Below are 15258 nucleotides of genomic sequence, written 5' to 3'. Positions count from 1 at the left end.
ACTCGCCTAATACCGGCTATAGGATACTTTCTAATAACAAGACTATCGAGCGACTTAATATACGTATAGCGGCGTTCGTACTAGTAGCGTAACGCGTTAGTCCGACTCTCTCTACCTACAAGATATATATATAAGCCGATATAGACAAATTTATACGTAAGAAGGAGGAGACTATTGATCTAAAGGACCACCTTCTCCCTATATATCACGAATTTGTATATTACTTCTCTAAATAAGATACGAAGGAGCTTCTACTATATAGGCCTAGTATTGACCACGAGATCAAGCTAAAGCTAGGAACTATACCGCCTTTTAGTAGGCCCTACCGGATGTTAGACTAGGAGGACGAAGTCATCGCGTACTAGGTCTAAGAGTAGTTAGCCTAGAAGGGCATTCGTAGATACGAAGGTAGAGCAGATACTTCATTACCCGTGCTTATTATTAAGAAACTAGGAGGTGGATTAAGAGTCTATATTGACTATAGACAAGTTAACGAACGCACGATCAAGTCTAGGTATCCTATACCCTTAATATAAGACACACTTAATCGTATTACTAGTAAGAAGTACTTTACTAAGCTAGATATCATTGCCGCTTTTAATCGTATTAGAATAGTAGAGGGCTCCGAATAGCTAACCGTATTCATAACACAATATAGACAGTTTGAATACCTAGTAATACTATCGGGTTGTGTAATGCCCCTAGTACTTTCTAGTCTTATATTAACGACACACTACGAGAGTTCCTTAACGACTTTACGTCGGTATACCTAGATAATATACTTATCTTTAGCGACACTCTTAAGGAGTATATAGAGTATATTAAGAAGGTACTTCGTAAATATAGTAAAGCCGGCCTATAACTCGACATTACTAAATATAAGTTTTATACCTAATCTACTAAATACCTAGGCCCTATTATCGGCAAGGACGGAGTCTTAATAGACCTAGCTAAGGTATAAGCTATAAGGGAATAGGGAACACTAGTAAACGTAAAAGATGTCCTTGCGTTTAATAGGTTCTCTGGGTTCTATCGGCGCTTTATTAAGGACTATAGTAAGATAGTATTACCTATAGTAAAGCTGACTAAGAAGGACTACCCTTAGCAATAGACAGAGGAATATTAGAAGGTATTCGACGGACTAAAGTAAGCTTTTACCGATACTAAAGGCACTATATTAGCGATATTTGTCCTAGGACATAGAATAGTACTTAAAACGGATACGAGTGACTTTATTACGGCTACGGTCCTATCGTAATACAATAAGGACAACATCCTAAGGCCAATCGTATACCTGTCTAAGAAGATAAGCCCGTAGGAGTACAATTACGACATTTATAATAAGGATTTACTTGCTATCGTCAAAGCATTTAAAGAGTAGAAGCCCGAACTTATAGCTAGCGATATCGACGAACTAGACTTTAAGAACTTCACTAATCTAAGCGGCTACCTAGTACTAGTATATAGCGACTATAAGAACCTCGAATACTTTATAACTTCTATATAACTAAACAGACGACAAGTAAGACAGGCCGAGTTCCCCTTATGATTCTTCTTTAAGATTGTATATCGTCTAGGTATTTAAGGAGCTAAACTAGATAGCCTTACTAGACGTTTATAGGACGCGATTCTATATAACAAATCAGATCCGCGGTACGTATAGTAGGATTGTATACTACTTAAACTAGAACACTTCTTATCTATTAGCGCTAGCTAAATCCTACGGCTAAGCGTATCCGAAGTCGAAGGAGTAGTAATAGACAAAGCGCTATTAGCCGACATTAGTAAGCTATATAAATAGGACGATATAATCGAAGCTACGACCTAGTTAGTAGTAGGCGAATCTATTAAACTGCTACGAAAGAACAAGATTGACGATAAGCACGTAATACTAGTCAATAGGATGATCTATGTTAAGAATAGATATAGCGGTTATAGTCTCTTTATCCTACCTACCGAAGATAAGGAAAACACTATACGTATACGTATCGTTAAGGCCTTCTACGATATACCTACTATAGGAAACCCTAGTAAGATAACTACGAGCCGGTTAGTATTACGTTACTATATATAGCTACGAATAACACGGTTTATTAGATCTTTCGTACAAGTATACCGTATATACCGCAATAGCCGTAGTATTAACGAACCTTAATATAGACTACTTGCTCTACTACTAGTCCTATTCGACACGTAGGACGACGTTGCCTTAGACTTTGTTATCGAACTACTAAGGGCTAAGTGCACGGTAGATAGTTAGTACTATAAGAACGTACTTATAGTTATAGACCGTTTAGGTAAGGAGCGGCATTATATCCTAGTATTAGAAATAATAGCGGAGTATATCTTATATAGATAGATAGATAGATAGATGATTCATTTACCCGTTGTGGTGCCCTCCGGCCCATGCGGGTTTATGTCTATATATGTTGCTGCATAAGGTAGGAAACCTGTTCCTAGGTAAAAACCTCCTCTCCTTCTCTAATAGCTTCCTTGCCATGAGTTTTCAGTTTTCCTTCCATTAGGGTGCACTAGTGTCATGGTGGTTAGCCTCTGACTACCTTGTCTGCAACCCTGGAGTTGTCCCCCTCTTCCTGCTCTCCTCCTCCTTCTTTCTCTCCTCAATCCATCTCTCTGTTTCCCTAGTAAGAGAGAACTGCTCCAAAAATCCTTGGTGGATGATCCACCTTGTAATTCTCTGGAGGTCTCCCTTATTGCTGATCATGGCTTGGAAGTTTCTGTTCCTTGCCCTTGCCCTCCATTCACCTCTCCCTGTACTCCATTCTTTGCAAACCAGAAGTCTATGTTCGACATTCTGGGACAGGTAGCCGCATGGGCAACTCTTGTCTTCGATACCTAGGACTTTTCTCTGATGCAGGTATGCCCTGACTCCGATGTGTTCAGAGCGGATTTGTATTGCTATGCTTGCTTCTGACCTGGTCAGGTCTGAGTACAGTAGGTAGTTGTGGCTACCAAACTGTTGGAGTGCCTTTGGGGTTCCTGGCCTCTGTAGGGTTCTTGTCCATTCAGTCTTCCAGAGGAGTCCTGCCATCCTTTCAGCTAGAGACTGTTGCTTCTTCCCTTGGCTGGCTGCTGATCCTCTCCCCTGAGCCCCTCTGTCCTGTTCCTGCTGGGCTAGGTGCAGCTGTTCTGTTAGTCTTTGAACTTCTGTAGGTCCTGCTGCTTCTGTGGGGCTGGATTGGGTCTTGCTTGTCTGTGCCTTCTTGTGCACTGGCTCCTGATTTTGTTGACTGCCTTCTGGATTACTAGCTGGGCTAGGTATACAGACGTCTTTCCTGTATACTAGTATCTCAACCCTTGAAGGTAGAGCTTGGCTGGTGAGGAGCTAGACTCCATTTCGACCACCCTTGTTGGAGTTGACTTGTATGCTCCAAGCACCTTTTTCAGACAGGAGGCTTGGGCTCTGCTGATAGGATCTGCAATTCTCTTTGGGATCTTGTCTTGGGCTGACCAGATCTGGGCTCTATATAGCATGGCTGGCTTCACAATGGCCTTGTACATAACCTTTGCTTTCGCAAATGTGGCTCCCTATGTGGAGGCTATAAGCCTGTCAATTGATTACCTGTTGTTGTCTGCTCTTGCCTGTGCTTTCTTGACCTGTGGTCCCCAGCTGAGCTTTGGATCCAGCCATATTCCTAGCACCCTTAATTCACTTGAGGGTTCTGTTGTGTGTCCCTGAATGGTGATTGGGGCTTGCATATTGTGTCTGTTTCTGGCTCTACTGAAGTGGATGAGTTGATACTTCTCTGGGGCAAATCTGGCTCCATGTTTCCTGGCCTATTCCTCACATTCCTTGTGTTTCTTCTGCAAGATTCTGCAGTTCTCTTCTGTGCTGTCTGACCAGGCTAGGATGTTTGTGTCATCCACAAACCCTGAGGCTGATGTGTTTCTAGAGTTTAGCTTTGCTAGTAGGTCTGCCATAAAGAGGAGAAACAGGATTGGAGACATCGTTGATCCCTATGGGATTCCTGTCTCTGTAGGCATGCTGTCAGATTTGTATCTACCCAGTCTTAGTCTTGTGGTTCTGCCTCTAAGGAAGGACTGGATGAACTAGACTGTCCAGTTAGGGATAGCCTTCTGTTTCAGGATGTGGATCAGCCTCTGGTGTGAGACATTGTCAAAGGCTCCTGATATGTCCAGTAAGAGGAGTGTGGCTGCTTTGTTGTTCCCAAAGTGCCACAGGGTCTTGATCTGCTCTGTGATAAGTTCTACAGCTGTTAGTGTTACTCTTTGTTTCCTGCCTCCCATCTGTTCTTCAGGAAGGATTCCATGTTCTTCAGCTAGGTTTGTCAGCCTTTCTGCTATGATCTTTTCCAGGAGTTTGCCTAGTGTGTTAAGCAAGGCAATAGGTCTGTATGCCTTTAGCTTTGTGTAGTCCTCTTTCTGTGGTTTTCTTAAGACCACAGTCAGTGACTCCTTGAAGTGTTTAGGGCAGTGTCCTTGGGCCATGCACTGTGAAAAGATGTTTGACAGTGCAGGGGAGATCTAGTCCTTGCATGTCTTGATGAACAAGTTTGGAATCCCATCTGGTCCTAGGGCCTTGTTTCCTGAGAGTCTCTTAATGATGCTCTTGATCTCTCCCTCTCCTACTGTGCAGGATTGCTCTAGTGGTGTTGGCAAGGAAGGAATCGTATTTAGCAAGCTAGCTACGAGATAAGGTAACAAGTCTTAACCGCGCTTTCCCACTCATCTAGCACCACCGTGTAGCCTCGTTTCGAGAGGTTAGCCCGGAGCAAAAGCTTCCCTCTACGCCCTCCCTCCCTGTTTGCTCCTTAAGCCAATATCTACCTCTAAAGGCCTAAGCCCTTTAGTACTCTCTATTGACCGACATGCGCATCCGTCCTCTCGGGCTATACAGACAGTGTCAGCCGTCGCTACTAGTATACACTACGCCCTAGGTTTTGACGCCCTTCGCGTTACCGTAGCCTATCTCTAGAAAGCGGCCGTCTATGCCTCGTAGGTTTGCTCGGGGCACACACTACGCCGGGCAGCGTACTCCTTACGTTTCTACCTACTAACTAATATGAAGTTCCTTATTACCCTACCCTCGATCCTCCCCGATTATAGAACTAATCCACTTGTATTATACGTCTTTTCCCCGTCCTAACAGCCGTCTTTTCCTTGCTTAGGCTATCGTCTTTTCCTCGTCGTAATCTACTATATTAGACTAGGTACGTTGTGTAGCGGGACAGGCAGTGCCTTAGGCAAAACCCTCGTTCCTATACCGGGTGTTTAATAGGCCCTTATAGGCTTCGTCGCGTGTCTACCTACCTACCGTATTGCCCGCTAGTAAACACTAGATTGTTTCGTAGTCCGCTCGACGCCGTCGTATAGTCCGCTTAGTTGTTGTTCTATAGTCCGCTCGTCTAATATTCGTCGCTTAGCCCGCTCGGTTTACGGTCTCCGGAGGTGAAAATTCTATACTTATACTAGAGGTGTCCTGTCGAGCGTATAGGCTACGGTTCTACGCCCTTCTTATACGTAGAAAGAAGAAGGACTCGCTCCCGACACGAGTAAACGCTCGTCGGATAGTTTTTATACCCGTTTTGCTAGTAGTCCTCTATTCGCCGCGGCTTCGCCTACGTTACGCGCCCGTCGCGCCTACGACGCTCTAGCGTAAGAATACTTAGCTCTCTCGTAGTAAAACGAGAGGTTCGTAGCCGACACTACGTATAGGTAATTCTCGTCGTCGACCCTTATATATCTACGTAAAGTATATCTTCTCCCGATATAGTCTACTAAAGACAACGTCGGATCGTAGTCCTTAATAGGTATTAGCCTTCTAGGGACGCCTCTACGAGTTACTATAAATTAAGCGTAAGATCTTAACCGGCTATTACCCTAAGACTAATAGTCAAAGCGAGAATACTAATAAGATAATAGAATAGTACCTACGTATATTTACTAGTTACGCTTAGGATAACTAGCTAGATTAGCTCCTACTTATAGAGTTTACTATAAACGACTACGTCTCCGAAACGACTAGCGTAAGTCCTTTTATAGCGAACATTAGTAAGAACCTACGTTATATAGATACTAAACTTAATTTCTCTATATAACTATTTCCGTATTAATAGCGATTAGACGTAGAATCTATAAATATATTTGTATAACGTATAATAGACCTTAGGCATAAGCTACGAGACTCTATAGCAATAGTATAAGCATCGTAAGCTAAATATACTAATAAGTATAGAACGATTATACTACGGTACGAAGTCGGAGACCTAGTATACCTTAGTATACGTAACTAGCGTACTAAGCGCCTATTAAAGAAACTTAATTACCGCTATACTAGACTTGTTAGGGCGAGAGCCTAGCCTATGAGATGTAAGGGTGAAAACGAGAATATAGGTGCGAAGTGTAGATATAAAGGGTATAGTAATGATTACTACACAAAACGAAAGACGAAGAAAGTAAGAGAGGCCTAGGGAAGGCCAGATATTTATACGCGACCCTCGCGAGTACGTGTCCCCGCATTAATAGGGCTAACCCGTACGAAGCCGCGCTTAGTAGCTTTGCTCAAAACCTTATTCTAACCTGCCCTACGTTCCGAGTCTTCCACGTGCTTCTTCTAGGGTCTAGCGTAGTCGCGGGTACTCGCGGGAGTGCCGTGAGTCACATAGTCACGAGCCGAAGTGAATCTGTTAAGGTTTAGTAGAGGGGTGAATTTAGAGGGCTAGGTCCCGTAGTAAATGTTACGGGGTATATAATTCTTAGCGCTTATATACTAAGCTAGACTGTCACTTCTTAACGACTTCTGAGCACTCTAAGGCTCTTCTGTCCCTACCTTCTATACACTCTATAGGGAGACTATAATAGTAGCCCCCCTAAACAAAGCTAAGTTCCTACGAAGCCGTAGTAGTTCTATATATCGAGGATGTTCAGCTTCAGTACTAGGCCTAGGCCTAATATTATAGTCGATACACTATTAGTAAGCCCCGTCGAAGAGCTTAGATTCGAAGAGCCTACCGATATTGACTTCTAGGCCGTCTACGCGGGCGTAGGATTCTTCGATTGCTTGACGATTAAAGATAATATGTTAGATAGGTTCCTATAAGGTATCCTACTTAGGGTAACCTTACTATTCGACTTTATACTTAATCGGCGGTAGTCCTATAACGTCGTTAGGCTCTACGCGGATTCCCCGGATCTTACGGACGGTATAGTCGTTAGAAGGTAGGTTAATAGGCTTGTCGACTTCTACTTCATCGGGAGGACCTAGTATGTCTTGGTTTTGGTTCGGGAATAGGTCCTTAGCTAACGGCCGAAGGCGTACGGGATAGAAGACGTCGTAGATCTTTATGTTCGTAGAAAGAGCTAGACGGTAGGCGTATGAACTAATACGCTCGGTGATCTTAAAAGGACCTAGGTTTTTCTAGTTTAGCTTCTTAGAGGGGCGGTCCGTCTTAATATTCTTAGAGTTAAGGTAGACTATATCGCCTACTTAGTAGTCGGGAGCTAGCTAGCGACGACGATTAGCTTAATCCTCGTAGATTGCTTATACGTACACTATCTCGTCGTGAACTTCTTTATAGATCTATAAGAGTATAGTAGCGAACTCGTCTGCTACTTACTCGTTTACGTCTTAGGTAGGCGGGAGAGATTCTTCTAGTTCTATGCCTATACGAGGGTAGTAACCTCTCGTAGTATAGAAGGGAGAGTAGCCAGTAGTCTCCGAGTCCTAGTTACGAGTAGCGAACTCTACCGTAGGGATATGCTAAGGCCAATCCTTCTAGTAGTAGTCGACGAAGTAACGGAGGACCTACTCGAGGATAGCGTTAGTAATTTCGGTCTAGCCGTCGGTCTGTAGCTAAAAACTGGTCGAGAGGTTATGATTGATACCTAGGATAGTATATAGACGCTTCTAGAAGTACGAGATGAACTAGGTGCCTCTATTAGAGGTGATGCTATCCGGGAGGCCTTGAAAGCGCTAGACGAATTCGTAGAACAAGCGAGCAGTCTCCTTTACGGTTATACTCTAGCACGGGATTATGTACCGGTCCTTAGAGTGCCGGTCTACGATCACTAGAAGGGCCTTTGCTTTTACGCCGCTAAAGGTCTTGCCGTAAGGAAGATCGGTGATAAAGTCTATCGTAATGTGCTTCTACGGACGATTAGGAGCCGGGAGAGGGTGTAAGAGACCGTAGGGACGGTAGCGGTTAGCTTTAGCTCTTCGGTAAGTAGCGCAGTTTAGTACGTAGCGGCGGACGTCCTTCTAGGAATGCGGCCACTAGTAATACCTAGCGAGGAGCTTATAGGTCTTAGCTACGCCTAGGTGACCCCTAGAGGCGGAGTCGTAGACGATTTGAAGAATCTTAGCTCGGATATCGGAGCCTTCGGGCTACGGTACGTAAAGCTTCTTACGGAAGTAGACGACACCTTCCTAGAGCTCGTACTCGGACAGCGAGAAGCCCGGGAATGTCCTCGCGCTAGATTTAAGGGCCTAAACTAACTCTTAGGCGTCTAGGTCGGCATCGTACGCTGTTCGTACTCGTACTATAATGCCTTCGGGCTGCTCCTTATTATTAAACCCCTTAAAGTCTAATTCGGATAAGCCGTCGGTCGTTACTAAGCCCTCTTTATCGTCGTTCAAGTCCTTAGCGTCCGAGGCGTATTCTTTAGGCTCGGATTCATCGTCACTCTCGTCAAGGTAGGCAGGAGCGAGTACGAGAGTAGCAAAGGAAGCGGCGAGCGTAGGCTAGCCGTTCGATAGGTACTCTCGAAGCTCGGAAGAGAGGTTATGCTCTCTAATGACTTGTTACTCTACGATTTGCCGGCCCCCTCTTCGATTAACTAGAGAGTCACTAGGGCGGCGGGTAAGGGCGTCGGCTATCGAGTTAGCCTAGCCTTGCCGGGCGTATACGAGATTATAAAGTTGAACCGGGAGAGGAACTCGCTCTAGCGGGCCTAGCGACGATTAAGCAGCTTGCTCTTTATAAAGTAGACGAGGTTCTTATGGTCGGAGCTTACTTAGACGGGCATAGTAGAGCCTTCGAGCTCGGGGCGCTACTCTTCGAAAGCTTTGACGATAGCGAGAAGCTCCTTGTCGTAGATCTCGTAGTTATACTCCGTAGCGGTCATCTTCTTAGAGAGGAAGGCGATAGGTAACTAGGGGGATTTAGGCGAGCGGCGTTATAGTAGGACACCGCCCACTACGCCGTCGGATACGTCGGTCTCTATACGGGTCTCTAGTTCGAAATCGAAGTGCTATAGAAGCGGGTTCTTAATAAACTTCGCTTTAAGCAAGTCAAAAGCCTCCTAGCATTCGTCGGTCTAGGCGAACTTCTTACCCTTACGCGTAAGCTTCGTCAAAGGGCGTACTACGCCCGAGAATGCGTAGATAAAGCGGCGGTAGAAGTTAGTAAAGCCTAGGAAACCCTAGACCTCTTTGACGTTCGTAGGAGTATCCTATTCGACGATAGCGTCGATCTTCTCTTAGTCTATCTTGATACCGTCTACGGTGATAATCAAACTAAGGAACTTGACTTCGGTCTTCTCAAACTCGTACTTGTCGATGTCGAGCTATAAGCCGGCGTCTACGAGCTTCTAAAGGACCTTATAGACGTGCTCGCGGTGCTCCTCCTTAGTCTCGCTATAGACTAGGATGTCGTCGATATAGGTAGTATAGAACTGATCGAGGAACTCTTAAAGGATGTCGTTAATAAAGTTCTAGAAGGTACTAGGCCCGTTATAAACGCCGAAGGGCATAACGAGCGACTCGAATAGCCCGTAGCGAGTACGGAAGGCTATAAGATACTCGTGTCCTTCTACTATTCGTAACTTATTGAACGTAGCGATAACATCGAGCTTAGTGAAGTACTTAGCCTTAGAGAGGCGCTCGAGCGTCTCCTAAATCAACGGTATTAGGTAGCGGTTCTTCTTTATAATAGCGTTTAAGCCTCGGTAGTCTACGTAGAAGCGTAGGCCACCGCCGGGCTTCTTAACGAACATAACGGGACTGCTAGCGCTAGAACGGCTCGCTCGAATGAACCCCTTCTTCAGGTTCTCTTCGAGGTATCTCTTAAGGACGATAAGCTCTTCTCGGGACATAGAATATAGCGGTCCGAACGGTGTCTCTACACCTTCTTCTAGCTTAATCTTATAGTCGTAAGGGCGATAAGGAGGCAGCTCGTCTACGGCTTTAGCATCGAATACGTAGAGGATGTGGTGTACCTAAGGAGGGACCTTCGTAGTAGGGTCGGTAGGTATACGCTTCTTATCGAGCTTCTCGAGGGCGATGTCGATATCGCGGAGAGAGGCGGCGAAGACTTAAGCTTTAGGCTACTTAGTAGTAGTAGTGAAGGTAGCGGCGTTCACCTAGAAGATCTTAGTATACTCAGGACCGCGCTAAGGCGGCGGAGAAGGCGGAGGTGCCGGAGGAACTTCTAGAGGGAAGCTAATAGTAAGGGAAGTCTAGTCGATAATAGGTCGGTATCGTCTAAACTAGGGGAGACCGAGGATAAACTTCTGATACGGTAGGGACGTAAGGAAGCTAGTGATCGACATACGCTTGCCTCCGAGGGTGATTAACGTGTGTACAATATAAGTAATCTTACTAGTAGTAGTCTCCGTGCCGTTAAAGAGTTCAAGGGTGCGAGGGTACTTCAGTTCCTAGGGTTCGATATTAAGAGAGGTCGCGAGTTTATAGTCTATAAAAGACTCGCCTAGTACGCTAGTGTCTATAAGAGTGAGATTAGAAGAAGAGAGTTTCTTTGAGCCGATATTTACATTCGTAACGAACGGTTTGTAAGCGTAGTCCTTACCCGTCTCGTCGTATAGGTCTAGCTATAGTGTATTAATCCTCAACTTCCTTCCTCTCTTCACTTTCGGTAAACGTTGTTCTTAGTCTTCATCGCGTCGATAAGGAAGACCTAGGCTTTTTCCTACTTAGCGGGAGTAGTAGGAGTAGGCTCGATAGCGCCGATAGCGCCGCGAACCGGGTTACGGGCGTTACGGGTAGCGAGCTACGGATGGTTAGCTACGATATAGCCTAGACCGCCGTAGTAGGTGTAGAGTCCGGCCTGGCGACGGCGAAGCTTCTCTTCGGAAGTAAGCTTACCGTTAACGAGGCCCTAGACTCGAGGGACGGCGGTACTAGCGCTAAGATCTATAGTATTACCTATAGAGACGGGAGGGAGAGCCGTAGGAGCGGCGGCGCCTAGTAGAGTAGCGAAGTGGCTTCCGGGACTACGAGGCTAACGACCTTAAGAACGGGAAGCGAGGAGAGAGGCGGTGTGTTTTATATTAGAGTCGAGGCGCTAGTAGGTCTCGACGAGCTTACGGAAGCTTATAGCACCGACGTCCTTGTCCTCGAGGGCTCGAAGAAGCTCTACTAACAAACCACGGCGGAGAGTGCTCTTCTTAGTCTCTTCGTTATAGCCGGTGAACCCGATGTCGCGGTTAAAGGCCGCGAGGTACTCGGCAAAGCTCTTGTTCTTCTAGAGGAGGTTATAGATAGCGTTCTAGGCGGTAGCTCTACGGTCTAGATCACTAAAGGCAGCACGGAGGTCCTATATCAAGGTGAGGACGTCCGGGTAGCCGATAGTCTACGTAGCGTTGTCGATATAGTGTTATACCTAAGCCGCGGCGTCTCCCCGAAGGAGGGAGAAGACGTACGTAACTTTGTCCTTCTCTTACGGAAAGTGGTCGGTATTAGCTAATAGCTTGATAGTGAGCTGTGTCTTAAATGCCTTAAACTTGCTCTTATTACCGTCGAACTCGTCTAGGTCGTTGACCTTCTTAGAGAAGTGCTAGCGGCGGTTATCGTCGGCGTACGGGGCGAGGTTCTAGAAGGTGTTTATAATACCTTGAAGGTATGTTGCTTAGTTATTCGCTTGCTCGACCTACTAGGCGGTCTCGCGAAAAGAGGAGACGGTACGGTTAATAAGAGCGTAGGCAGTGTCGGGGTTAGCGTTTGCCTAGGCACCGAAGGTAGCGGCGTTCGAGAAGGGGATGTTAGTCCACTCGCTAAAGTAGAATAGAGTGTCCTAGTTGTCGAGGTTAACACCTCTATCGGTGGCGTGGTCACCTATAAGGATGACTCGAGTGGTTGACGGTTTGTTAGTCTTTCGTAATGTTAGGGCGAGAGCCTAGCCTATAAGATATAAGGGTAAAAACGAGAATATAGGTACGAAGTGTAGATATAAAGGGTGTAGTAATGATTGCTACACAAAACGAAAGACGAAGAAAGTAAGAGAGGCCTAGGGAAGGCCAGATAGTTGTTATACGCGACCCTCGCGAGTACGTGTCCCCGCATTAATAGGGCTAACCCGTGCGAAGCCGCGCTTAGTAGCTTTACTCAAAACCTTATTCTAACCTGCCCTACGTTCCGAGTCTTCCACGTGCTTCTTCTAGGGTCCAGCGTAGTCGCGGGTGCTCGCGGGAGTGCTATGAGTTATACAGTTACGAGCCGAAGTGAATCTGTCAAGGTTTAGTAGAGGGGTGAATTTGGAGGGCTAGGTCCCGTAGTGAATATTACGGGGCATATAATTCTTGGCGCTTATACACTAAGCTAGACTGTCACTTCTTAACGACTTCTGAGCACTCTAAGGCTCTTCTGTCCCCACCTTCTATACACTCTATAGGGAGACTATAACAAGACTATACGTAGTTACTAAGGTACGACTATACGACACGTACCGTCTAGACCTCCCCCGGTCCCTAAGTAACCTCTATAACGGCTTTTACGCTAACTTACTAATACCTATATACGTACTAATACTAGGACAAGTATAGCTACCTCCGGCCCCGATCGAGGTAGAAGATAATAACGGAGATATAAGTACGTATTAGCTTCTAGATATAGTGCTTAACGTAAAGACTATATTACCGCTAGGCCTAGCGCTACGCGGTAGGAGGAAGGAACGAAGGTATAAATACCTTATATAATAGGTAGGTTATAGTAAGCCTACCTAGGAGCCCGCTAAGGAGTTAATAGATACTACTACCGCCTCTATCGCGGACTTCTACTATTACTATCCTACGAAGGATAGGCTAGCTAGCTTTACGCCGCTACTAGGATAGATTCCTAATAAGGATATACCCGAAGACGTTATGATCGGCGAAGTAATAAACGCTTTAGCCGTAAACGCTTCGTTAATAGTCACGTCTAACCCGGTAACTATAGGTAGGCTACGTAAGTTATTCGCGTAGATACCTATAGCTCTTCCGGTAGTTACGTATTACGAACCTAATACTAGTACTTATAATAGCCCGTAGGCGGCTACTTTAAGAAAGATAACCGTTAGTAGGTAAGTACCGGATATACGTTAATATAAGTAGTATACTTCCCTTAACTCGGTAACTACGGATATACCGCTAGCTTAAGCTAGTAATAGGTACCGTAGCTCTTCCTTAACTTAAGTAATAGCTACTATAACGGACTCCTTCGCGGAGTTTATATATCGCTACGATAGAAACGAAATCACGACTTATATAGGCTAGGTTAGCTACCGCGGAGGATACGATAATACTAAGATTAACGAATTTAATACTAGACTAACGAAGATAGATAAGGAAGATAGTATAGAGGATAATATAGAGGATAACGCCGTGTTTATAGCGGCTATACTACGAGCTTAAGGACTGAGCGCGATTTCGAAGGGAGTGGTAGTGTCACGGCCCTAGGCCTAGCAAATGTCTAGCTAGTACGTAGGTCACGTGACCGCGCGTACTAGCGTAGCACCTCGGCTTATATATAGCCTCGGCCTACCTCGCGCTCCTCTTTCCTACGTACCTAGCTACTTTATATTAACACGACTATAAACCGTTATACTCGATTAGGGTTCTCTAGTTATATAGACCTTTAATTTTTACTAGGGTTAAAGGATCTAACCTCTACCGCGCGACCTCGTTAGTAAGCCTAAATACTCGTTTCTACTATTTTTCAAATAAGTTTATCGTCAACAGTAGCGGAAATAGCTAGTTTATTAAGTATATTAATCTTAGGGATCAAGCGCGGTATCTACTTTATAACTAACCGATAAAGCTACGGTAAAGTAAGTAGAAAGTCCGTATATATAGCCTTCTATCCTTCTTTACTATTAGCGATACTTGTCGCCTCGTTTAGTATCTTTTAAAAGCGCTAAAACTTCTTAGGCTACTTCGGATAGAGCCTACTTTTCTTATAAACTACCTTAGTAACTAACTCTAGGAGCCCCTAAAGTAGAAGACGGCTACGGGAGCTATTATCGAGGTCTTCGGGATCAATTAGGTTACTAGAGGCTACGAAGAGACGGATAAACTCCTTTATATCCTATTCCTTAGGGCTTTTCCCTTACTCGGCCCGGACTATCTCTTCTAGATATTCTCGACTTCCTAATATCGAATAGGTATCGAATCTCGAAAATTTAGCTAAGAAGGACCTCCTAAAGGTACTCCGCCTTACTTACTATCCCTCTAACCTTATTACTAAACGTCGGATAGTGGTCTCGTAGTTACGCTCGAAACGACCCTAGAAGTTGTCTTTCTTAATTAATAGCCTTAGTAGATACTAGTCTATAAGACTATTAAACCTCTCCTAGAATTTAGTGGCGTTCCTACTATTAAAGAGGGGGTTTTCCGGACTCCCTAGAGTAGGGAAGCGAGGTCCTACATTTTCTATAGTAATAGCAAGACGGCTAAACAAAGCTACTATTGTATCCGGACTATAGGGCATTCCTAACGTTATAGTGCTCTTATTTAAGTCATCCTCTTCTTAGTCATTTCGTCGTGCTCTTTCCTTACCCTTATTATTAGAGCTTGATATCCTTTAAGCAATCGATCTCTACGCCAAAACAAGACACATTCGAAAGCTCTTATTAAGGCTATTCTAACGATATACAAAGTAGGCCACTGCCCCTAGGACTAAGGGAGTTCTACCTTATTCAATCTGGACAGCTTGAAGCTCTCTTCACCCTGTTTCTTTAGCTCCAAACGCCGCGGAGGTGCCTAGCTACATTAGGCAACTCCTAGGCAATAGTAGCCTAGGCTACGGCACTAACGGCGCCTACGGCCCTATAGGCGAAGCCCCCCTAAGACAACTAGTAGCAACTTATAGAGGACGCAAAAAGTATAGAAACTAACGATCAGCTCCCTTACCGGTCTCTATAGGTAATGATTACTTAGCTACGCACGGCGCTTATACTGTCGTATCACCGAGGGCAATAAGAAATGAGGACGACGTCCTAGGCGATTAGTAAGGCCACCCGGAATCAACACCCCTATAGCTAGGCATCGGTCGCGGCATCGATACTA

The sequence above is a fragment of the Fulvia fulva genome, chromosome 11 (assembly GCF_020509005.1).
Source record: "Fulvia fulva chromosome 11, complete sequence".
Lineage (NCBI taxonomy): Eukaryota > Fungi > Ascomycota > Dothideomycetes > Mycosphaerellales > Mycosphaerellaceae > Fulvia > Fulvia fulva.
The sequence above is the reverse complement of the archived record's forward strand: the minus strand, read 5'-3'. Positions refer to the sequence as shown.